The sequence below is a fragment of the Megachile rotundata genome, chromosome 9, assembly GCF_050947335.1.
Source record: "Megachile rotundata isolate GNS110a chromosome 9, iyMegRotu1, whole genome shotgun sequence".
In the NCBI taxonomy this organism is placed as follows: domain Eukaryota; kingdom Metazoa; phylum Arthropoda; class Insecta; order Hymenoptera; family Megachilidae; genus Megachile; species Megachile rotundata.
In genome coordinates this window covers 3,258,614-3,283,054 of record NC_134991.1, presented here as the reverse complement: position 1 = coordinate 3,283,054, position 24,441 = coordinate 3,258,614, and the positions used below count along the sequence as shown (strand labels likewise).

The window sequence follows — 24,441 nt, the reverse complement described above, 5'->3', positions numbered from 1 at the left end:
ATAAAAAAATGTGATCGTTCCCGAGGGCTGTTTCTGATATACAGTGTTCCTGTCTTAAAAAGATTTTGCTATCACTGATAGATAACAAGCTAGATTCAAACGATCTCGCCGTCAAGGAAAGAGAACTTCGTGAAATTCCTTTCTGAAAAGTAATGCAAAAAAGGTGATCCCTACTTGCTACGGCACAGAAGTTGTCGATGTTCCAGATGGCTGCAGCTGCACGCCGTGACCGCGCAGGTGCAAGTGGGCCGGAGCAGTGCTCCACAATTAAGAGCGAGATCTCTGCAAATTAAGAGTTAAGGTGCATAGGTGGCATCGTCGGAGTGGCGTCCAAGGGGTTGGTGGATTTCACACTGGTAGCTGGCTGTGAAGGCGGCACCGGACACGCCCCTGGTGGCCGTGCGCGCAACCACTGTGCGCCTTTCCTTGCGATATTCCACCTATATACGTCTGAAAACCTAGTACAACCCTGGTATTTCTCTATTCCTACACTCTCCACCCCTTTTGCACTCGGCAGGAGGAACTGGCTATGTACGGATCGGCGCAAACAGTAGTAACTCGGTTGCACCGTCCGCACACTCTGCTCCTCGCGGTTTTGTTACCAAACTGCAAAAACCTAGTCGCCATTAATCTTGGTACGTTCGATTCTCTCAAATTTAACCCTCGGACGGTGGATAAGATAGCAACAATTTATATTTAAGTTGACAGTCTTTTTTAAACTATTTCTGTAAATATGTATCGCTTTGTTCGCCATTCTTTCGTTCAAAAATTTGTGACGCAATTTTAGTTGACGCAGCTTCACATGGATGAAATGAGTAGGTGTATAATTAGACGATTAAACGTATAGATTACAGTTAGACGATTAAACGAATATATGTGCAGTTAGACGACCAAACGAATAGATGTATAGTTAGATAATTAAATGAATAAATGTAAAGCTAGATGATTAAATAAACAGATCTATAATTAGGAAATTAAACCAATAAATATATAATTGGGCAATTAAAAATGCATTGCTTATAAGATTTTACTATTTTGTTTAGTTTGGTTAATAAAAAGCATGTTTATCGTAAGTATACTGTAATTTCAACGGTACTGATATATGATTTCTGATAAAAATATTTCTGAAATATTATTGAAACTTAAAAACGGAACGTTGCAAAACTTTGTTCACTGGTTTAAATATAAGTTTGTCATTTAGATTTGGTTTTGGAAAGATCTTTCCGTTGAAAAATAATATTGAAAAAGCTTTTTTTAATATTTTGTTAACGTAAGAAAGATTGGCAGTACTAGTTATTTTTGGTAAATTTCACTTAAAAATTCATAATATTAATGAAATTACAGCGTGCAATCGGTAGGAACCAACACCTGATCCTTAGAGGACCTCGAAATCTTACGGCTTTTATCTCAATACATTTTCTGAAATGGTGTTTAACATTCATAAATAACCAATTAACCGATTCTACTGTAATTTGAAATACAATGTCAAATTGTTAAAAGATCATCGTTTCTTTGAACGCTTAGGGCAATTTTTATTAATTAAAAAAAAAATTATTTTTTTCCGTGAAAAGTCATATATTTCTGTTCAAGTGACCATATTATTCTTCTTATCTAATTCCATAAAGAATATTTTTGTATTCACACAAAAGCAATCGATATTCCATCTTAAATGAAAATTACGTAAATATATTATAAAATTAATTAAAAAATATTACAGTTCAAGAACTTCAAAATTCATCTTAACATTTGTAGTCCTAGCTATGCATATACATATAATCGTTTACAGGATAGCCAGTTACATAAAGAACTATGTTATACTTATTCTATAAATATACAAAATATTCAAATCGGTGAATAAGGGTTCTTCTATAAATATTAATATAAATTCATATCAAAATAGCTTATGCGTTATATTCAATCTTCTTCCGATTCTGTATTCCTTGTCAGACATCATTAACTCTAAGGAAGACTGTCGACATGCTGCATCCCAGTAACTTGGATATGCGTTGATTTGATACTCTATTATCTCATTACACTTTTAATATTACCAATGGAAATTCATTTCTATTTAGGATTTTGTGACTTCAGAGGTCCAATTTAATGATTAAACTTACAATTTATTTAAATTGCATCGTTTTGTAAATGTGAATGCAACGTGCGCATTTCATTTATTAACAGTCTGGGGCACAAACGTTCAAATACTTTTGCAAGTTAACCATTTTCTTTATCGCATTACAAGTTGACTTGGTGGCCGAAAATGATCGCACATGTCCAAGGCAGGGTGCGTACGGCTTCCGATACTTTTGGGACGAGTTCATGAGGGCAGGAGCCCAGAACGGTAATTACGCGAGTCGGAAAGTCGTCAGCCTCGGTCATAACTTCGTGGATTCCCAGGAGGACGGGTGCGCAATTTGTCGGTAGGCACGAGCAGGAGAAAAGGACTGGTCCCGATTATTTGGGGTGCAGGTTGCACGATGCAAACAACGGCGAGGGACGTTGAACAAATGATGTGCGTCTGTTTGTGCATTCGTCTCGTTTTGTCGATCGTGTACCCCTTGTTTCTACCGATTTCGAGCATCATACGAAATTGCTATCCGTATTTTAAAGTAACTACGGATACTTCTCACTGAGAACTGTGAAACTAACGTCTGATCATTACAAATGACATTTACATTAATAAATTTATTATATTATAAAATAATATTTATGTTCATTTTAAATCACACTTTGCGGATTAAGTTAAATATGAATTGAATTAATTTAAAAAAATAATTCCTGTTTCTTGTTAGAAAAGGAATTTATAATTTATATTAATAAATTATAACTGTATTAATAGGATTGCTTTGTACATTAGAACTTTGTATATTCGGTCTAAATTATGTTGAATTAATGTTAGGTGTGCTTTTATGAAAATAATTTTGAGAAATTTGTTTTAATGATTTTGAACAATATGATTAACGACATGCCATGATAAATTATATCTTAATCAATAACATTACTAACATTAAATATATTTTTAATATTTTAATATTTCGAAAACTAATAACATTTAGTAACATTAATAGTATGTTGTAAAGCCATAAACATGAAATATTATTTCTTTATATAACAAAGCAAATAAAACATTTCAGAATATTCATTACCTCACTTATTTTTATAACGCAATTTCAGACGTCCTACATTATTCATCCTACATTTCCCGATCTTTTTGTTCATCTTACGTCTAAATGGATTGAAAAGTGTGGCTCAAATTCTACGGATGGAGAAAAAGAAATTTAAAATTGCAGAATTTTTTCTATAAAATCAACGGAAAGTACCAGTACATTTTTCAATCGAAATATGTACATTGTAATACAGAAATGTGACATGTAATGTTCCTTCGGAAGAAAGTTAGCTAAATACTAACGTTGCAACATTTCATAAACATAGTCAAATGGAATATATATGTAATTGTACGAACTGTTTGCATTTACTTTCGAATCAGTATGTAAAATAGGTACAATATAATATGAACTAAGCCGATGTCCACTAGACAGGACACAGACAAAATACTATTCCTTCATTCCTTACTTTCCATTTCCTTCCGCAGTTCGCCAACTATGGAAGGGTAAGTTCCGGATGAAATCACAGTCGTTACCTTAAACTCAATTCACGCTTGAAATTCGCGAGCGATATCGGTCGAGCAACGGTTCATCAATGATTCAGGCGCAATCTCATTCCGTATGATAATCCGTAGTCCTGGAGAAATATTCATCGTGGCGTGGTTCAGTGGCTCTCACGAAATTTCTGATGGTCCTCGCGGCTTACGTCCCTAACCAAGTCACCAGGGGCATTTACCTCCTTCCTTCTATTTTCTCCTCCTCTGGTGTTCGTGTTTACAAACGAGCCAGTGATTCACGTGTGTTGCTCAGGGATGATAACTTGGCTAGTTACACGAATGCAGATCCGACTAACTGTAAGGTAATAATGCCATTTTTTTCCGACGCAAGTATGGGGATGAGCGGAGACAAAAGTAACAAGGTGATGCAATTAACGCGCCTTTGCCTTGCTTCCACAGATAATTTTAGAGAATATATTTTTCGTAGCTGCGTATTCACACTGAACAATGATACGAATATCATGCGATTGGTAAACTCAATTTATAATTCAGATCACTCAAGTAAATTTCAGTTGTTTGGACTTTCTGGCTATTATTCATAGTTAAACTATTTATATTAAGTCAATCATCATCTAAAGCGTCCTTAAATAATATCTTTATATGTTTCTACAATTAATTCCAATGAGTCATACATAGTTTATAAAATTTTTTCACCTATTTGACGTTAAGAATGCGTAGTATAAGTTTGGTCCCAACCTTCTTGGACATCTGTGTATTTTCATTTTGGATCATATCTATTATGCATATCATATAGCACCAAATGATAAAAAGTGCCGATGAAATACATCGAAAATAAATAGGTTAATACATATTTAGGAAGTATTAGTCCTTGTAAATTACTAAAGTCGTACCTAAAGTCCAGTGATCCTATAAAGAATCATAAAAACCAAAATGAACACATAAGATCCAGGAAATTTATAAATTTATACATTTTGTTAAACAATAAGGAAAAAATTTATCTTGTCTAAATGCCATGCTTTGGATAGCTAAAAATTAATTAATCAATCAATAGAATCCGTACGTGTGAAGATCCTGTTATAACAATAAGCGCTATTTCGTAGCCATCAAAAATAAAATTACGTGAGGCGAACAAAGTATCCCTTTGGCTCTGCGTACTAACCAAAACTTCTTATCTCTGCACACTATATGTTAACGTGATACATGCAGAAACATTCATGTAAGTTCTTGCCGGACAGAAACAAAAAGGAAAACTGGAAACGCGCTAAGGTGGCAAGCAGAACGACGGGAAAAAGTTGTGTTTTTCAGGAAAGTTTTACGGTGCTGGCCCGGTGATACAGGATTACCGACGTTTGGGGATGGTACTTTGGTGAGTCGGACACCAGTAAATGATGGATCGTTTTCGTCCTTCTATGGAATGTAAAACTCGTGTAAATCTCGATCTCTGATGGTATTCTAACGCAAAGTATGCCTAATGTATATACTTTCCACTTTTAAGGTTTTTTATCTTTGAACGATGATGCTGCAATTAACAAAGCCATGATGTATATGACTTTCATAAGTTTTGTCAAAATTGGTCACTACAATGTTTCTGCCTTTTTGAAATTATTCGTTACTGTAATACAAATCTGATGATATGCAGTTACTTATTAATTCAGTGTAAAAAACAGTATTGTATACTAGTACATTACTTCTTTTTCTACAGTATTAACTTATTATTTGTACGTTGCATTTTATGAGGCATAACTGCATTTTATTTTTTCTGAAATGTAGCTAAATTTTATTTTTTTTTTTGTAAAAGTGAAATGAATCAAATACATTTAAATTCCGTATTTTTATGTGATGACTGTACGCAGAAATGAGTTAATGTATTTGCACTCAAATATTATTTTGCTGATAGATACTTTTTGCTTTAAATACTGAGTATTTTCACAAAAAGTAACCATCAATTTTGCAAAAAGAAATTAAAAGCACCACCTTATTTTACGGAAGAATATATACCTTATCACATTATTAACAAGTTCTTAAGTGTAACTTAATTGAAACACATTTAATTTTTTATTGTATCACCTTTATCAATTTGACGAATATTTAAAGACAATAGCTAATTTATTTTTTAATCTAATATAATATACATATAAATAGATAAATGTAACTATTAATTGAATTATATAATAATTAGTTTTCGTCGAAATAAAATATTCAATAATTAAGGGTTTAACAGCTGCTTTACCAAAAATGCTGGGTGGGCTGAATTAGATCTAAATATTATAACTGAATTTGCTTCGAATCAGCAATTTGCATTCTCTTTTTTCATTTCTGATAATTTTTGTATAATTCTTACATTCTTCAACGTTTCAATATTATTTTTAATCTTAACCTTTTGAATACATTTATCCAACACACTTTAAAATAATCAATTCTGCAAAAGATTCGAAGTTATAGTCAAAATATAAGAAGTTCTGCTATCCGTGTTAAACCTTTACCAACATAACTTAATTCCACCATTCTTTTTAGATTTGAACTTCGTAGAAAAGTTAAGTTGAAGATCCTTTTCAATTCCAGAAAGGGTTAAATTGGCGCGAATTAAAGGGGATTTGGAAACAAGCGACGATGATCCCCTCAGTTCTCTAGAGAATTTCAATGAATGTTGGCACGTACCTGTGAATCGCTATCTGTCGCAGTAGTGTATCTTCTGAGGTTTTTCGGAAGTCAAATATTTGGACGGATCTCGTCGAGTCATCGCGGGCCACACGCACGGTTTTCCATAGGAAAAAGGTCGACAGTTTTCATGGGATTCGTTGTACTGCACAGTAACGGAAGAAAAGAAACATTGTGCGAGCTTCGTGGTACCCTCTGGGACATGCTCTTCTCCGCCTCGCCAACAGCTGATTAATCGTTCTGGATCTTCCCCGGAGACCACGGAGACGCATCGCGCGGCTTCTTTGTCGTTACGAACGCCGTTTCGTACCGACTGCCTATTTTTCGTTTACCGTTGAATGGAATGAACCGGAACAATTCATCCAGAATAGTATTCCTCATAACACGCCTTCTATTCGTTATTTCCTTCTTCGAGTACCTTTGAACGGTCCCAACTTTCTGCTGGTTGGCGTTAGTGACGAGCAGAGATAACATCAAGATGGTGTTGGTGTAATGTAAATAACATTCAAATCCTTTAACTGAGTGTAACCAGTTTCCAGACCAACTTCTGGAAGCTCAATCGCTAATCAGATTGGACAGGACAGAGAGATGAATCGGTTTACAAGAAACCGATAAGAGAACAAGTTCAGTTCAGACAATTGTAAATATTACTTCAATCTATAGCGAACAGACACATTCAGAGTGAAAAGGTTTTGAATTGACGATCACTTGCAGTCGTTTAGCTTTCGGAGCAGCGTCGTTTAGCAATCGAATTCCAATTTTTCTTACCAAGTGATATTTCATTTTAAAAGAAAAGCTTTAATAACATTTGAAACATCCTTACCTCCGTAAAAGGAGTAAGGAAACGCGAATAGTGCAAAAGTTAATCCAGGAATTAACGATCAAACATCGCGTTATTGAACAAACGGAAAATTTCGAAATTGGAGCGGAAATGCTGTATCTAATAATATTTGTAGAAATCAATTTACTGCAGTCATAAAAAAGTTCCTTGTCAGAAAAAGTGGAACAAAATGGTCGTTTTCAAAGAATACATGCAAGAATCTTTCTCAAACAATAACTGACGCAGAAACTAGCATGGTCATCACGCCGAAAAGAAAAGTAGGCAAAATTGAACGACTACATTTATTATTAAAATAAATCAATCCATAGAAAACATTATTAACTAATCTAGTTAATTAAAATAAGTAAATTTTGCATGCTTTGTTTTTCGTAAGCTTTGAAGAACAGCTCGTAATTAGAAGTTATTCTCTAAAGTCACAGAATGTCGTTTAAATGGTTTAAAAAGCTGGAACATGAACTGCTCGAAGAATAAACGCGAACGTTAGGAAGAGCAGACGTAGGGCAGTTTGTTAAGCGTTAAAGTTGCCCCTGCGGTGCGACACATTCGTTGCAGCTTAATTTGTTTATTTGTAGGAAAATGGTGGTAGGAGAGGATAGGGAACCGAGTGGATGGGTGAATTGCAGTGCGATACAATGTTTTATTTAAATACGTCGCTGCGATCTCACTCGTGCCCCATGGGTGTCCTGGACGGTAGCTGCCTACACTTAATATGGGAAGCGACAGACTCATTTTTATTTCTCAGTCCCATGGAAACCGACGTGGCAGCTCTTCTTTTCTTCCCTTACTGTCGCGATTTTATGTGTATATATTTAAATACTAAGAATTTATATTTTCAACTAGATTGATGCATTAATCTTTCGGCGATATATTGTTGCGTATGCAGTGGCACGACACTGTGGTTTGACATTAGAAATTTTGTTAGTAACAATTGAAAGAGTATTTATGCTCTATATTACGTGTTCTACGTCTAACTATAACCAAACGACGATTCTCCTTATTTGTAAATGCTGTTTACAAAAGAAAAAAGAATATTTCATTTTTCCTGATAACACTTAGGAATTCTTTCTACTTTATTTTTAATTTCAACTTATGTGTATATTATACGTCGGTAACTTTGCTGTAAAAAATTATCAACAAATTGTAGTATTTTATACATTCGAATATTACATTTTAAAACAAAGTACATCATATATGTACTTTATTAACACTTATAATCTGTTGTAATCTTATAAATCATATAAATTTTTAAAGTAACCATAAATGATACCTTTACCTACAATATTAAGTTAGATTTTGAGGTCAGTTTTTTGCGATGTTAACCGATTCTATGAATTTTATTTTTTATGAAAAAATATATTTTAAATACCAAACAATTTCGTGGGATCTATTACTTTGACAATTATGTTTCTTTTCATGATGAAACTTCCATAATTTGTATTTAATAGTGACCACCATAGAGGACAGTGATTGATCAAAAAATTCTAATTTTGTCAATTAATGATATCCAAATTTTATTCCTTCGGTTAACAATAGCAGTCACAAATAAGAACGTTTATCAACTAAAGAGTTTTAACATTACGACCATGACCACATAATTAACTTGTTATTACTTCTAATATATTTCTTTAACAGTGACGTTAAAATTAAGAAAATGCTAATATGACCTCTAATTAAGAATCTAAATAAATTATTAATTGAGTTATATTTGATAATTCTCGTTTAATTAATAAATAAAATAATTTGAATATAATTAATATACAAAGTTAATCGATATATATATTTTACCAGAATACACAAAAATAAGGTAAATAGCCACAGCATACAAAGTTAAACATTAAAATTACGAATGCATGAACCATCTGGTCACAGTGTTAAGAAAACATAAATTCTTTTTCAAACTTTTTCTAAAAATTTCTGCAATTGGTTACAGTTTGCGCTTTAGTGTATATATTTCAAGAATCCACATGATTCAAAGTTCAAGATACTCTGTGATCGAGGGCCCATGGGGTTTGTCATCGTGGTAACCACCTTCTTTCTCTATTCCCAGTACCCAGGAACGAGATGCCGTTCAAACACATCTCAACCACGGGCAAACACGGATCTTAGATACTCCGGGACATTTTAAATTGGCCATTATACTATTTAACTTGAGGGACCGTTGGGTGTGCACCGAGGTGGAGAAGGTCACAGAGTAAGAGGACCTTCGGTCGCGGTTTCTCGAGTACCACACATGTGATTCCTATTCAAACCAAAGTAAACAGTGTTAACCGTATTTGCTTACGCCCTCGCCGATCTAATGTCTTCGTTCGTTCACCCAACGATGTTAAATTTTCAATTCGACATTCAACAAGGAAAAATCATTTTCTCGGACGTTGTCGGCCAACACTGAAATAAGACCAAGCAATCTTCCATGGTTTAACCGATGCACGTTTAACATCGGACAAAACTTTCTGTTCTCTGTTAGATTACCTTCGGAGTTAAGTTCAAGTCGCCTTTCATTGATTCTGCTGTACCCTTAGGATTCGAAGCGTAATCGGGAAAGAGAATTTATAATTATCTTTGCGTATTAGCTTCGACGTTTTGGTCTGTACCGGCTTAAGATAGAAAGGCATCATCTGGACGAAATTCCCTAGGAACGCGTAAAATAGAAACAAAGAGACGTCAAATAGGAGAGCGTGTAACGAACGTGAATTAATAGCGACTGCTAACTAGATGCATATTCTTATAAATTTTAATGAACGCCTTTTCCAGCATCGTTCGAGAAAATTGGCCAGAGCCCAGTATGCACCCAGAGCAAACAGAAGACAATGAGTGAAGATTTTTAATCAAGTCTCTTGCTCCCTGCAGCGGAATTAACTCAAATTACGCCGCGCTGGGCCATATTCCCAGCATGGATTTAGAATTCATGCAGTCTTTTCAAAAAATCTCCATTGTCCCTAACATAAGAGAAGTACCTGATAACGAGCATGGCATGATCACGCGTCGTACAAAAGCTGCTTCCTGGTTGCCGTTAATTACTACCATCACGGAACTTTGAATACGGAAACGATCAATTAGATGTGCATGTGTATGTCATGTATGAACCTTCATAACAGAATACGTGCACAATGGTTTAAAATCCCTCGCTATTTAATACTCCTCATTTTATATCAATTATATTGATAAAGATAGATTTAGAATAAAAATAGGCTGTCATGTTTGTAATAAATAAATATTTGGATAAAGATATTCTACCATGATTGCAATAGATAAACATTTACATAAAAATAGGCTGCCATGACTACAATAATGCAGATACTGATAATTTATAACAGAAGTAGTTGGTTACCTTGGTTACGACTTTCTATGTGTTAAATTTCATCATGACAACGTTATCAATATAATATTTTCTAATTTTGGTTTTGTAACTAGCATTTTAACCTTAATTGAGAAATAAATTTAACAAGTGAAGTAATAGAAGAAAAGGTTCTCTCACGAGACTGATTACGTTCATATTTATGTAATTTCGAACTTTCATTTATTTGTTTCACAAAAGTGCTTGCAATTTCTTCTTAATAAAGGATTAATGAATTGCATAAACGCAACAAGCATTAAATTCATATTTTGCGACGTATTTTCTGATATACGAAAAGACGGTTCAAGCGGGGGAAAGAAACAGCAAATTCAGAACGTAGCTATTTTTCACGTTGTCGCTCAAGAAGAACCAGAGGGTTGCGCATTATTGCATTGTCCAGTTTGATAGAATCCCAAAATCTTTCAGGTCCTACGACGGGGCCACGCGAGATGCCTAGCAATGCGCCCTGCGACCATTTTCCCTAGGGCACACGATAACCCATCAAACTTTTAGCCGGACATTCCCCACCCAATACTCCTTCACGTTGTTCTTCTTTCGTTGGAACGTGCCAGAGAAACAAGCTTCACCGGTTGGCTGCGTGAGTGGGGTTTACTGTGATGAATATTGCAGGGGGCGCTTATTGTTTCCACTCACAAATCATCCGCCGATGTCTCGCGGGGGGTGTGCCGCAATGTTTTATTCTCGTACGGTCGACAGGGTCGACATTCGAACGTCTTTCCTCTAGCTTTTCTTCGTTTTCTCGTTCAGGGATTACGGTGACCAATTGCAAGACTTATCGGTGTCACTTTTGTAAAAGAATTTCCTCGTTCGTAGTGACCACTGTTGTCGCTTTGGGTAATCTTGTAAACAGCCGTTCATCATGCGACATAATACCGGAAAAAAAAAACGTTCTTAACATTTTGACAATCGCGTCACCAATATATGAATGCTATTTAAATTTCCACACGAATCTACCACATATATTATCAAGAATTTGTTCATTTACATAATTAAAAATATTCGTATTAACCACTTGGACCTGTGAAGAATAAAAACAAAAAAATATGATAAATGCGAAAATATTTGGTAAGATTTGTTACAAATAAAAGCACCATGTAATAAAATTTTCAACTGCTTCAATGCAACAGTCAATATGTTAAAACTGAGTTCTTTCTGAAAAGTTAGAATTATTGTTTACTCTTATAAACACATATCATACATGTTTTCTGATTGCAATTCGAAGCAAACAAAGAAGGTAAGTAAAGTATTATGTTTCATTATGTGAAATCCTTTCGTTTATAAATTGGACTGTTTAATTTTTATGGTTGTACCGTGGTATACGTTTGTAGGTTCTTTGTTAAGATTAACTCAAACACTATTTTCGGGGGTTCTGATCAGCGTTATTTTTACGAACGGTGGAACAATATAGTGCCAAAATTGGTTTAAATTATATGGAATTTAAATGTAATGAGTCATTTTTAAAGATTCTGGAATAAATTATACAAAAAATCATTTGCTTCCTTGCCAAAGCCGAGCATCGGACTATCGTTCGTTGAATATTCACATAATTGAATTTTATAGTTCAGAAAGCTCGATAACAAATAAACATGCCTTTCGAAATATTAAAATCTTGATATTTAATTGTTTCTCTTCCTATGAAATATATAGATAGCATATATTCCTTTTCTATAAACTATTCAGAATTTATGATCAGATATATTGACATCTGTTTTAACACCAAACAAACATGTGTAAAACATTTATAAATCGCCAAATACCGACATTCTTTTTAAAAAATTTCATTATGATTAAAAAATATATTAAGTATGACAAAATATATTGCGCGGGGTAACAAAATTCCTAGGCACAAGTATAATTAAAAAATAATTGGGATAACTCGAAGCAATCAAAGTTGAATGTCCTGCTTAATTCTGTCGTATAAATCTACTTATTTATGCCCAAATTTTGAATAAAAATGTGAGTTAGGTTAAGTTTGAAGTTCAAGTTTGAATTTGACATATCATTAAGTATTCACAAAATACCTATAATATAATATAATGTAATATAATTTTAGAATAAGTGTAGATAATTATTATACATGTTAAAAAGTATAGATTCCATAGTAGTTTACAATTTACATGGAATTTGGAATTATTATTTGAAACAGTATATGCACATGAATAATGAATTTGTATCTGTGATCGTAATGACTGATGATATGTAGTTAATTTATTAATTTTTAAGAACAATAACAAGAAACAAATAATCGGATAAATTAAACATATAATCACAATTAATAATCATTAGTAATAAAACACATTACATTTACATGTATTATGCATTCAGTGTTATATTTTGTCCCAGACGATTTCTTGTCATTAATTAAATTAATTAATTTTTATTTTTATTAATCACCGAAGTGTTATAATCCTTGTAAATATTTTTTTGTATGATTTTGTATAGTTATTTTATTAATAAACATTATTCGATAACAATGAGATTGAAAATTTGAAGTTTGAATGAGTTATAAATATATTTATGTTTTTAAACTTAACTGCATTGTTCCAATTTTCAATCATTTCGGAAAAAATATATAATATATTTTTGATTCCAGCAAAGGTTGTGTAAAATCTTTCATTTTAGGTATGTGTCAATATTCGGCTGTTTTCAATATTGTTCTTTTATACAAAACTGAAGCAAAGTCAGTAATACACTCTTTTAGTAGATGGATATTGTCAAAAGTAAACAAACAAATAATTGATCATTTTTTAAGTAATGAAAGTTAAAAAAAGTTGTCATGGACGTAATTAGTAAAATAAAACTTTTCATTTTTATAATATTAATTTATTAATGTAATGTTTTGAACTTATTTCTCTGAAATATCTGAAGTTGTTTGCAACAAAATACAGCATTAAATGTGTAGTAAATTTGAGCATGTAGAATAATTAGTTGCATAAGTTAGTAAAAGCAATCCTTAAAATAGATTCGGTAATTTAAAACTTTTTTGGAAGATATTGTACTTTGCTACAAAAGGAACTATAAGTAGAAAAGAACGTGTACTTGTTTCTCCACAAGGCTCGAACACCACCCTCGTCCCAATTCCGTAACAATAATTTTGCAAATAGCCAACGGAACCCGCTGCTAAATAATGAAGCATCCTGTCGTCCGGGAAGATTCAATTTGCGGCACCAACGCATGGGATGAACCAAGGTGTATTCTAGCGAGAAAGAAGACGGGCGATAAAGATACTTGAACTTTGGTAAAACATATCCATTTCTTTCCTGTGTTTCGTCGAGAAATTGTACGAGATAAAAAAAGAAATCTCGCGAATTTTTCAATTTTACCCATTTAAAAGATTCACTGTGTTTTACAGTGTATGTTTGATAAGAAGTATTCGCCATTTTTGCTTTTTATCAGACACTTAAATGAATGTTTCTTATTGTTTTTATAGTACTTTTGTAATACTATAACACATCACAACTATATCACCTATATCATCTATAATATATCAATAGTTATTACTATGATGTAATATATCATCGCAATATTCAAAGCTCGCAATAAATAAAAAACGTTGTTTAAAATAAACATTTAAGTAATTCATATTGTGTTCTAGTCGTTAAGTGTTTACTTTAATAGGACATCTATTAAAATTTCATGAAGACTTAAAAAATTATTGGGACTTTTAAAATATTTAAGAGAAAATGGTCTTCTTTTCTTGCTTTGTACACACAGCTGCACGTATGATAATAAATTTATTAATAGTACGTAAAAAGTTTCAGTTAAAATTAGTTATATATCAAATGAAGCTTCTTTGTGCATCCTTGGCATGTTCCAGTATCGCTTCTACATAATTTTGACATTCCAGCAATCAGTTTGTCAAGACATATTAATATTTTTATGTAAATAAATTAATAATAATTTATTAGTATAGCATTAATGTATCAATATACACTGCTCAAAAGAAATGTGGCATAGAAAAATTGTAGACAAAAATTGGCCAAATTTGACTGATGATAACTCCATGAAAAATCATCGCAAAATTATGCTCCTTTTTTAAAATTAAAGCTTGTGATCTCTACTTTAAGACCCTGTAGTTTGATTTTAGATTTGATGCATCACTACCACAATAACACCGTAAATGTGAGGTCATGTTTGCAACATTGAAAATTACAAAGTTTGACGAAATGCATAGACTTGACACATTTGTTTTTGGTGATACTGTTTACAGCAGCATAAAGTCCAAACCTTCATCTTCAATTTCCAGTATGTGAAAAATTTTTCACCATTTTTATGCTACCATTTTTTTCCGTGAAGATACAGAATTTTAAAGAAACCCTTGCATTTATGGCATATACCGCCGGCATTGGCATTACCCGATATGCACCTTGGAGAGGTTGCTGGTCAGATTTTGTACATCATATGGCTCTGACAAGAGCCTTTTTTGTGTGTATATGTGTGTGACTATCTATGTGTATGAATTATCGTGAAGCCTCGTTGAGAATCATTCTCGTATTTTGCAGTCCCAATTCAATTCGATTGCTTCCACATGCTGCAGTAAGTCCAGCTTTGAACCCTATAGAAATTCAACAAGACCACCTGCCAATCTGCAAGACTTGTCACAAGTCTTAACTCAAATGTGGAATGACATTCCAGAGGAAGAAATTAGGGCTTGCATTAACATGACTAATCGGCTGCAAGGGGTAATTCAACAACGCGGAGAAAACCCGCGTTATTAGAATTCAAACATACACACACACAGATACTCACACACAAATACACACAAAAGAAGGCTCTTGTCAGAGCCATATGATGTGCAAAATCTGTCCAGCAACCTCTCCGAGGTGAATATCGGGTAATGCTAATGCCGGCAGTATATGCCATAAATGCAAGGGGTTCTTTAAAGTTCTGTATCTTCGCGGAAAAAATGGTAGCGGTTTTTCACGTACTGGAAATTAAAGATGAAGGTTTGGACTTTATGCTGCTGCAAACAGTATCACCAAAAAAAAATGTAGCAAGTCCATGCATTTCGCCAAACTCTGTAATTTTCAATGTTACAAACATGACCTCACATTTACGGTGTTATTGTAATAGGAGTGCATCAAATCTAAAATCAAACCAGAGGGTCTTAAAGTACAGATCACAAGCTTTAATTTTAAAAAAGGAGCATAATTTTGCAATGATTTTTCACGGAGTTATCATCAGTCAAATTTGGACAATTTTTGCCTAAAATTTTTCTATGCCATATTTCTTTTCAGCAGTTTATGTTAGTATAAGGATGCTGTAATAATTTATTATATTAATGATAATTCAGTATATTAATAATATATTCGTATAAACAAATCAAATTCTTACATTCAAATAATGCTGAACGTATTATCTGTAAATACTTATATGTAGAAGCTATACAATTTAAACTGCCTGTATCATGTAATGCATAATTATATAATAACGTTAGAAATAAGTGTCCTAAGACTTGTGAGTGTAACAGAAATATACATGCAGCGGTGATGGATAAGATCACGTAATCACTCACCGAACAGCTTACCGTACACCAATGTTTATAATGCGTTTAGTTGATAATGAAGTGTTGGAAATTCATAAAAATTTGAGATTGAAATTTAATAATAAATTGAAAATTTAGAAATTTGGAGAATTAGAAATTCAGAAAATTTTAAAAGTTCCAAATTGGTCACTTTAGAGATTTGGAAATTTGAAACTTTGGAAAGTTTGGATTGTGGAAAATTAGAAATTTTTTAATTTAAAACTGAAAATTTCTTAATTTTTAAATTATAAATTAGAAAATTACTATAAGAGCTGAACATTGATAAAATTTAGAAATTTGGTAATTTAGAAATTAGAAATTACGATATTTAGCGATTTGGAATTGTAGAAGTTTTGTAGCAGAGTTACATAAAACAAGAAAATGAGAATATTATACTTTGTAACCAATTACATTAATTCTTAATTAAGAATTAACCATTATAAATTAATTTTATTTTATGTTTTGCTCTAAACCTTTCTAATAATAATGCTACTCTTATGTTTTGTATAATATATAATAATTAAATAAATCGACCTGATATTTTGAATGTATTTTAAAATGGAGGCAACTTAGGTCTTATTGGTTTCTATGAAACATGTGAAATTTGTTATTATATAAAAGGAAGGAACAATTTCTAAAAAACAGATTATGCGCAGATGCATGAAGATAGCAAGAATTACCGAATAATTTTAGTTTTGATTACTTATATTAGAAATTTATAGTTTGTAATTTATTGTAATGACTTCTTTAAATTTAAATTCAATTTTCTATTTATATACGATTTACAGCTATACAACTAATGTTATACATCTATATTTTTCTGTCAAGTTCAAATATTTAATAAAAGCATTCTAACATGAAATCTGGACAAAGTAACTCTTCAAGACACCTTTATTTATTTTTGTAAATACATATTTAATATCTATATGTAGAAGTGAATAATAGTGTCTGGTCCCCAGAATTAAAATTTCTTAAACCGTTCATATTCAATGTTAAAAATAATGTAAATTACAAATACAGAAATCTTGGAATACGATATAGGCTTAATACCATTTGCACAGCATCGTAGAGAAGATTCAAAAGAAAATAACTATTATAAACAAAGAGAATACAGAATTTGAGGAGATATTCAAACTTCCTGCTTTTAAATTACACTCCCGCTCTACAGTCTATACGTGTATCAGGTTAAAAAATATTTTGAAGTTATCGTACATTGGTTTTTATAAAATGTTACATAGATATATCGAATCTAATAATTTAGTTGCTGCTACAGAATTTTTTCAGATCAATTTTCATATCAAAATCGCACATTTTATTACTACATATCATTTTCAGAAACACTCACATTCGTAGAATTTGTACTAGATTGTTCCATAAAAGGGCTGAAGAACTTAATGTCACAAAAGTAATAAAAAATAGTACTTTCAGCATATTAATTGGAACCGCACCATTAGTTAAACAAAAGCATCTTACTGCAAGAATTAAACTGTATGTTTCGCTATAAGAATTATCTGAAAGATGTAGTACTATTGCAGTCTGCCAAGAAATACTTAGTATATCTTTTTTCCATGGGGTCGATTAAACTCTTTTCTGGTCGAGGTAGTAGGATATAGAACGTAATTTGTAGAAGAAAGCCCGACAAAAAGGGTTGCTACCTCTTGGGCATGGGGGATAATGCGACCCTTGAGATGCCAGACCACAGAGTGATCTACAGTGGTCTACCATAACCTCCGTGTATTTATATGTACAATATAAAAGTCTGCCCTGCTAGTGGTCAGCCAAATGTCATTCATGGAATAGGAATAAAAAAAAAGAGGAAAAGAGGGTGTGACGATTTTTGCAGACTCCAGGAATTAACCTACCGCGAAAAGTATGCAAATTCGGGCAAAAACCAAACCGGTACACTTCGCTTATTCGCCTGTCCATCCGCTTGTTCCAGCTAGTCCACCCCCCTTTTCCGCCCGTACCAAGCTTGTTACGTCCCTGGCTCGGACTGGCAGACCGAAAACTCATTAACGAATGCAAATGAGGTAACGTTGTGGACAAATTTAATAAAATCGTGCACGCGCAATTAGTTTCGCCGGGAGTAAACACGTTCCAGCGAATCTCTCCCCTCTTCGGTGTCCAGAAATCCGCAGCTTTTCACCCTCTCGCTTGAAACGGCTAGCTTATGCTTCAGTAAACCCAATTTACAACTTTTATATATGTAATCTGTGTAAAGCAATATCAAAATCGTATTATTTGCAGAATTTTTTTTGTGGAATAATTTGTTCCCTATGTGCGAGACTTTTCTTTCGATTTGGACAAAAGTATTTCAAATGCATTTGTACCATTCGCGGGATATTATTTATTAAAAATATAACGATATTTTTAAACGTATTTGTCTCGAAATTGCATTTTTTATATTTAAATGCTATATAAAATATTAAAATTAATCGACTAAGCGATCTCAATTAAAGATCGTTTAATTTGTTATAAATTTCACTAGGAGTCTGAGAATTCATGTAAAACTTGTAATTTATCGTTTATATATAATATCTTTTATTCTACGATCAATTCATGTACTGAAAATGTTGTCCTAAAATTGTAAGAGTTTTTACAATTTTTGAAGTGTTTCTTTTACAAAAACAGATACAATTTTAGTTTAAATTAAGTAAATAGCATTGCGTAATATAATAACATTTTCGTATAAGGTAAGAGTTCCAATAGTTACAATTGATCTGGTTATTGACACCTCTTTTTATATTTTATAAATTGTAGTTACTTTTCTTCAAGCATATCAATAATTCAACCCACATGCAAATAACTGAAATAATGCATATGTAAGCTACTAGTTTTTGGCGCTAAAAATTTGTATGCACGCTTTTACATAAACCTATTCTATAAAAGATACTTTTAAAATGGAAGAAAATAATATTAATTAAAGATAAACAGCTTTAAGTTTCATAATTCACGTACAATTTTATAAAAATTGTAATATACATTTTAAAACAATGTATTATAATGTATGAATTTGATTAAAGTACGAAGAATCTGATACATTACCTTGTCTCTAAATAATGTATTCACATATTATCAATAGCTTTTTCAAGAAAAATTTTTAAAGACTTTGTATTTTTAGAGCTATAACGCAATACTCCGAATACTAAGATAACAACACAAAGCAGATTCTAGAGAACTTTTTTATGCGGGGGTGAGATAAATACCATAAGTATTCAAATCTTTAATATTTGACACGTATAAGAAAAGAAATAAAAATATTTGATCGCGATAGGGCACTGAAATTTAATCGGTGTAACTTCCTGTGTAACAGGGATATGTTTATGACACTTCTATCACGATTGTTTTAAAAACTTTTTAATCGGCCCGTTTTGATACCTTGCGAAATCTTGAGTAAAACACGCTCCTCTTAATGTCGAGACTTCTACAACGATATGGTATCCCGTGGGAGCCAAACCACTTGGAATATTTACGATAAATACGCACACATACCTTCCTGTCTACCAAGCGGATAACAAGGGGATGTTCAGGCCGATAAAAGACATTATTCAAATTTGCTTTCCATATAATCGAGCTGGATAAAACGAAGAGTGAAAAGAATGTGACGAAGGGCAAGATTAACCAACAGCTTTGGATTTTAAAGAAGAAATGTAATAACATTGTGTAAATTCAATATTATTACTAATATATCCCTATTGTTTAAATGCCGAAAAAATATTATAACAGTCTTTGATAGGAAAGTAATGTAAAACACGTGACAAATTGAAGCAGGATCATCTTTATTTTATGAAAATATCCCAGTAGTTAAACGATCAAGGTAGGTAAAATAATTAAAATTTGCAAACGTTCATATGGCTCTGTAATTAAACGACATTTATGACATGCTATAGTCATTAATAATTAGTGTCTCAAGTATTAAATATATATTGATTTACTCATTTCCATCGTTTAATAAAAAAAAGTAATGTTTATAATACTTTGTGAAATGAAAATATATTATTCGTAATAAATTAATGGTTTCCTTGTCCTAAATTACCTTTAGGTCTTTTCGTTAACAATTTCTAACGAAGTACCTGTTTTTAAGATTTTCACTGTTATACAAACATCTTTTTTGTAATCTTTTCGCTTTTCCTGTTTCTTCTGAGTACTAAGAATTTATGTGACTTTATGATGAAAGAAAAATTATTAAATGTATGTCATAATATTTTAGATAATTATTAGGTTAAGTTGATATTGTGACGAATTTAAGAATAAGACAAATTATATTTTGGTACAGATGTTATTAACATAAGTATATGTATAGTACACACAACATATTTATTTTAATAGAAGAAAAATAGAATGAATTTTACATATTTCAACAATATTATAGAATTTCTGAAATTATATTCACTTATTATATACTTATAAAGAAAACGGAAATACTTTTGGAATAACGCAATACATCCAAGCGTTAAAATTAAAAATATAATCGATTTGATGTCTCGCGTCTTATGACAGAGAAGACATACACGTAATCTGACTCTTCAGTAGTAGAAACTTGCTTGGCTGTGAACTCGACCAGTGAGTACTAGGATGAAGGCGTGGTGATAGCTTGATGTTTGAGCAATATCACGGGGACGTGGTCATCTTAATGGAGTCGTGGGTCGCCAGAGCGAAGCCGGGAAACCGAAAAGCACGCACCAATGATTTTAATGAGATTCACAAGTCGCAAGACCTGTCTGAAGTGATGATACGCTCGTGCTGTTGGACGTTTTAAGCTGGAACTCTTTTCCTTCGCTGCTTGAGAAGGGACACATCTTCCTATTCATTATTCCACATCCTTACTCAAGGATTAGTTGCTCAATTAGGATAACTTATAGTGGAAAGTAGTGTAAGTTAGGTCACGTTAGGCCAACTTATCTTCTGTTGGTCTGTGGTCAACGTGAGATTAATAGAAATATTTGAAGCTTTAGATTTTATGTTATAAGAAGAAATATATTACTATATTTTCTTAATTAATACATTTCCTTTGAACAAAAGTCTCATTTTTTGATAATCCGTGGTCAACATGAGATTAATAGTAATGTTTGAAGTTTTGAATATTTGAAGATCTCACATTATATGACAGTTTATTAAAGAAAAACGTATATCTTGCTGGCAAGGAAAATAAATTTTCTAGAAGTGTAAAAATTTCCTCTTTTGTCCCACAGGTAAAATGAAAAGGGATAAAAACATGTAAAATTGAATTAAGTTACATCTGCAGATCTCTTAATTGAATACTAATTATAACACTCATTTTTATTTACTTTGAGAATAAAGATCGCATAAAAATATGTAATTTCATTATACAACATTTATGTACTTATCTTTCACATGTGGTAACGATATTTCATTAAAATACAAAGATTTACTTAAGTGAAATAAATAAATAAGTAAATAAGTGCATAAATGTTTAAATAAATGCTGTTCATTTAATAAATTTATCATTAAGATTTTATTTATATCATTCAAGTTTAGTGCAATAAGTAATTGCAGTAAGATATTATTTCAAATACATATACATATGATGACAAAATATTTTCTTAGAAAGTGCATTCCAAAGTATTCTATTAATTTTAATAATGATTTGTTAGCGGCTAAATCTAAATATTACCTATTTTGTAATAGGTAAATTACTATAAAACCTATATTTCTATAGAAAATGCGAATAGAAATACGATCAAAATAGTTATTATCAGACGACTTTAATGACACCTGAGTGTTATAACATTTTCACACTTTGTCTGCAATCAAATATTTAAGTCATGCCGTGAAAAATTGACTGAAGTAGAAAGGGCGACATCAACTTAAATTATTGCATTAACAAACTATTAAATTATCAAAGTATCAATTCATCGAATTATGTAACTGTCAGATAATTAAATTATCAAATTATCCAATTTTTACAAATCCATAATTTTTAAGTTAGAATATTTAAAAATTTAGAAATAAACGTAAAATTTAGAAATTTGGAAACTTGAAAATTGAAAATTTAGACGTTTCGAAATTATAGAAATAAAAAATTTCCAAATTTGTTATCACAGAAACTTCAAATTGTCACATTTGTAAATTATACAAATTTGGAAATCTAGAATTTCATAAATTCATAAATTCAGTATTAGAAATATACAAATTTCAACGTTTCCATCATTAAATTTTCAAATTTGCTTTGAAAGTTGCAAAAACTTGAAAATACAATAAATTCATGTTTTAAAATTACAAATATTCTAATTCTTAAATTTGGGAAGTTAGTGCAAATGACATTGAAATGACATAATATGATGATATTATGATTACTGGGTCATTATTAATTACTATTAAATAATACGTCAATTTCAACTTCTGTCATTTGTAAAATTGTTTTAAGGCGGTTCCTGTCAATATAACTTGATTTATGAATTGTGTGCAGTGTCGTGCTCACTACTGATTTCTAAAAATAAGATAGAAGAAATAATTTATATTTTTTTAGTCGTCTCTTCGGAGTAGTAATAAACGGTGATATGTTTCTAAAACAATTTATGATATTGCGGTAGAATCAGAAATGAGACGATTTCACCAAAAGAATAAATCAAAAGTATGAAATAAAATTTGTGAAATTTTTTGTTTTAAAAAATTGAGATAGAAACATTCCACTAGTACGAATAGATTTTCAAATTCAATTTTCTCGAAATCATATCGATGTATAAAAAATTTGATTCTACATTCTTGGTTTATCATCCCACTTCTAATTGTACCGTCAGTTACGTGATACGTTGCATGTAGTATGTAGATAACATAAAAGCGTAACAATTATTTTCATAAAAAATGTCTCGCCAACTGTGGCTAATATTCTATATTTTGTTCATACATCTACTCTCAAATTTACACTGAATGATTTAAAAATTCGTGTAAATTGAAAATATCGTTAGTTAAATGAGTAAATATAGTCCACACAAAATCATGTTTGGTGTCGTTTTAACCAGAAAAATGTAAAAAATCTTAGTAAAAGTTTCATAACAAAAAATCAAAAATATAAAAGTTGTATCTTTGTACTGGTATTGTTAAAATGTGCACATTTATTAGTTTTTTAAAATCCGCTTTTTAAAAATATGGTGTAAAACCATCTAGTAAATGGGAAGATAGTTGTACTTATTATTGCAAATGGTTTTAATCGAAACTCACTTAAAACGTTGAAGGTGTAGTTGCATATTTTCTATGTTAGATAAATTAATCGTCTAAAGGATAGACAGAAAAAGAAACTTTTGAGTTTCGATAACGTCGAGTCCATGACATATACTAATAAATTATAAAATAAAACTGAAATATTTACAATTTGTATTATTAATAATCTGTATTATGAATATGGCTGACCATATACGTGAATTTTCACTGTGCTAGGCAATGTGTTGTGGTAGAGTGGTAGGTCACGTAAAGATAATTTCACGAAGAACAAACCAAAATATAAAAAAGAGGACATCGTTAGTTCATTTCAAGGAAAATCGTCAAACTATTCAAATAAATTTTATTTAAGAAAATTATTTTTCTCGTAATATGAGTAGTAGAGGTAAAAACAATACGAAAAATACTGTTTAATTCATTCATATGAAATTTAATTGTACCGATAAAAAGAAAGAAGTTTTTAGAGGCAACAAAATATAAGGTGAATTTTACTGTTTTGTTCTTTGGACATGGATGGCGGCATAAAAATATAAATTCTAGACAGAAATATGATTTACTGCGGAAATATTTTCAAAATATATCATCAAGATCAGAATGGTTGTAGAATAACGTTCCAATTAACGAACTTTGATTAATATAACTGCACTATTCTATTCCTATGTTCTTAAAAATTAATTTCTGTGCTTTTCTTATATTAAATATAGATTAACTAAATACATCTTATCTGTCAAAACAAAGTTTTAGCCCAAAATGCCAAACATTAGTATCTATAATTTATTCGAATATTTTAACGGTCATAGCAATTATCACATATTGGTACTGTTACGCGCGATGGGTAAAATATAAACTGTTTACAGTTATTTACAAAGGTTGTAAATCTTCGTCGACCCATGGCGTTTCCAGAACCTGTTACAATAGTGGAATATTTCTAAAGTTAATATTATGAAGTGTGAATTTTATTGTAAAGTAGAGTTTATATAGTGGCTCAGAGTCCTCCACACTGGTGTGTCCAGGTCAATGAAGGATGTAAATCATCATCCCACTAATTATACTGGTTGTTGTGTGTTGATGTAGTTGATAGTTACAAAGTTAATCTAAGACTGACTAGTTGCCTCTAAACAGCCAGAAAAGAAAGCAAGGGAAGAAGTTCAGGACGTGAAGGCGTTGCCAAAAAGAACCAATCAGGACAGATTGTTATTTGTAAAAGACAGTGATTGGTGAGATGATTCGACGAATGAGATTGTAAGATTTTAGCCTTCACTCCA

The 24,441-nt window shown here is 31.7% G+C and overlaps 2 long non-coding RNA genes across 2 annotated transcripts; one reads left to right on the top strand and one right to left on the bottom strand.

Moving 5' to 3' along the window:
- Positions 1–1,726: 1,726 nt before the first annotated feature.
- On the bottom strand, positions 1,727–3,939 carry LOC143265160 (uncharacterized). Its single transcript, XR_013039360.1, has 3 exons — positions 3,638–3,939; positions 3,144–3,253; positions 1,727–2,641 (listed from the first exon to the last, which is right to left on the bottom strand). It is a non-coding gene; the product is annotated as an uncharacterized LOC143265160 (long non-coding RNA).
- A 3,063-nt stretch (positions 3,940–7,002) lies between these two features.
- On the top strand, positions 7,003–8,221 carry LOC143265164 (uncharacterized). Its single transcript, XR_013039366.1, has 3 exons — positions 7,003–7,375; positions 7,492–7,613; positions 7,691–8,221. It is a non-coding gene; the product is annotated as an uncharacterized LOC143265164 (long non-coding RNA).
- Positions 8,222–24,441: the final 16,220 nt, after the last annotated feature.